We start from the raw sequence: 2,500 nt of genomic DNA, 5'->3' as shown, positions 1-2,500 counted from the left end.
TAAGGTAAATCCTCTTATTTTTTGAGCACCTTCCAGAGTATTCGAGCGGTTCCTAGCAGTGCTGTTTTCTGCAAGTGTTTCATCTTTATTGCAGCCCCTATTTGCTCCATGTACTTCTCAAGATTTTTACTCACTGTTCCCAGGGCTCCGACAATTATCGGTACTACTACCACCTTTTTCACCGACCACAACTGCTTAACCTCCCAAGCTAACCTGTTATATCTCTCGACTTTTCTTTCTTCCTTATCACATACCATGTTGTCAGCTGGGAATGCTATATCTATGATCCAGCATCGTTTGCTTTCTTTCTCAATTAAGACTATGTCCGGCTTCCTATTCTCTATCTCATGGTTGCACTGAATCATAAAATTTCCCGTCTTTTACTTATTTTAGTTATTAGACTGTGACCATACTGGGGCACCACCTTGAAGAGATTTTAGTCAAATGAATTGACCCCAGGGCTTTTTTTTAAAGCCTGGTGCTTACAAGGCTTTGGTCAGCCCAAGGCCATAGTAAAAGATACTTGCCCAAGGTGCCACACAGAGGGACTGAACCTAGGACCATGTGGTTGGGAAGCAAGCTACTTAACACACAGCCCATGCCTGTGCCTCTGTACTATGCATAATTTTATTGCATTTTACCCATTTTTTGTCCCTATCCTTTATGGAACCTCCCCACGAAAAAAAAAAAATAATTGACTGTCCTTGTGATGTTCCATTCATCTTTGTCCCTGTGGCAAATAAAACATATCATCATCATCATCATCATCATCATTATTCTTGTCCTCTTTTTACTGTGTCCTTATTAGTTCTCTTCATACAGCTGTTTTTGTTGTTGTTGTTGTTGTTGTTACTGTAGTTATTGTTGTTCATCGTTTTTTTTTTCTTGTGTTCGACTACAATCTTATTAGTTCTATTGATGTTGTTGCTGTTCTTGTATATTGCTCCTCCTCTTTTCGCTTTTGTTGCTGGTGTTGCTGTTGTTGTCGCTCACACCCACCACCTCCACCATCACCACCACAAAGAAGGAAAAGAGCAACACACACACACACACGCAGAAAAAAAAATATTAAAATACAAAAAGCGAGAACACCACCCCCTATCACCATGGTGTGAAACCTATTCATTATATCCATTGAAAAACCTACCATTAATTATTCAAACTTCATCTTGACTTTTGAAGACTCGGAAGTGATTGTGGTGGTGGTGGTTTGGGAGGGGACAGGGCTTCAGTTTGGTACAAGTGTTAAATGGTGAGTTGCACAACTAATGTATGTACTTCACACACACACACACACACACACACACATACATATCTGTATGTATGTATGTGTGTATATATATATATATATATATATATATATATATATATATATATATATATACATATACATACATACAGATATATACATACACATATACATACATACAAATATATACATATATATATTTATATATATATATAGATAGATAGATAGATATAGATATACACACACATGGACAGGTTTTTTCTTAAAAAATGTTCATTAACAAATATGGATATGCATGCATATGTATATATTGTATATGTGTAAGTGTCTGTGTGTACATATATGCATATATATATATTTATATATACTCATATATATATATATACATACATATATATACACACACATATATACATATTCATATGCATATATATAGATATGTATATATATGTGGTTGTATATGCGTGTGTATGTATATATATATATATATATATATATATATATATATATATATATATATATACACATGCAGATATATGTTTGTACATGTAAATGTGTGTTTATGTATAAATATGTTTGTGTTTGCACACATATATATATACATATATATATACATATATATATACACATATATATACACACACACACACACACACACACACACATATATATATATATATATATATATATATACCCACACATGCATTTCTACATACATACACATAAGTAATATATGTAAGTGTGAATTTTTCCGATACCTACAGAAGATAAGATTTATAAAAACTGAAAGCTGTAAACAATTTTTTGCCATGCCCACCACCACCACCACCACCACCACCACCACCACCACCATCCCCACCTGCCATATCATGAACACCACCACCATTGCCACCAACAATAAAACCCTTCTATGCAGATGCTCAACTTGTAAGAAATAGCAGCCAAACGTCCATCAAGAGAGAAAAATATAGATATGAATGCAGATATAATTTGTGTGTGTACATATGTATATATCATCATCATCATCATCATCATCATCATCATCATCAGGCTGCCTTGTGATTTTGCTTGGTTTGACGGGACTTCTTCTCAAGCGTGACGTAATGCCAAAGGTCTTGGTTATTGCCTCCGTGAGAAACAATTCTCTATGTTCCCTATCATTCGATGTGGTTGGCCAAACCTGGATTATGTCACAGTGCTAATAATGTAACTGTCCAGAATATAAATCCCTTTTCCTTTACATCATCATCA

At 34.6% G+C, this 2,500-nt stretch overlaps 1 long non-coding RNA gene across 1 annotated transcript in view; it reads left to right on the top strand.

The window, feature by feature from the left end:
* Positions 1-2,500, top strand: part of LOC149130274 (uncharacterized) — a 126,927-nt gene that overhangs the window by 68,139 nt on the left and 56,288 nt on the right. Inside the window, exon 2 of the long non-coding RNA XR_016239065.1 lies at positions 1-4. This exon is cut by the window's left edge and continues 53 nt beyond it. This is a non-coding gene — a long non-coding RNA (uncharacterized LOC149130274). The remainder of the gene's footprint in view (positions 5-2,500) is intronic.

The sequence above is a fragment of the Octopus bimaculoides genome, chromosome 29 (genome assembly GCF_046866305.1).
Source record: "Octopus bimaculoides isolate indiv1 chromosome 29, ASM4686630v1, whole genome shotgun sequence".
Taxonomy (NCBI): domain Eukaryota; kingdom Metazoa; phylum Mollusca; class Cephalopoda; order Octopoda; family Octopodidae; genus Octopus; species Octopus bimaculoides.
This window is presented reverse-complemented; position numbering and strand designations above follow the sequence as displayed.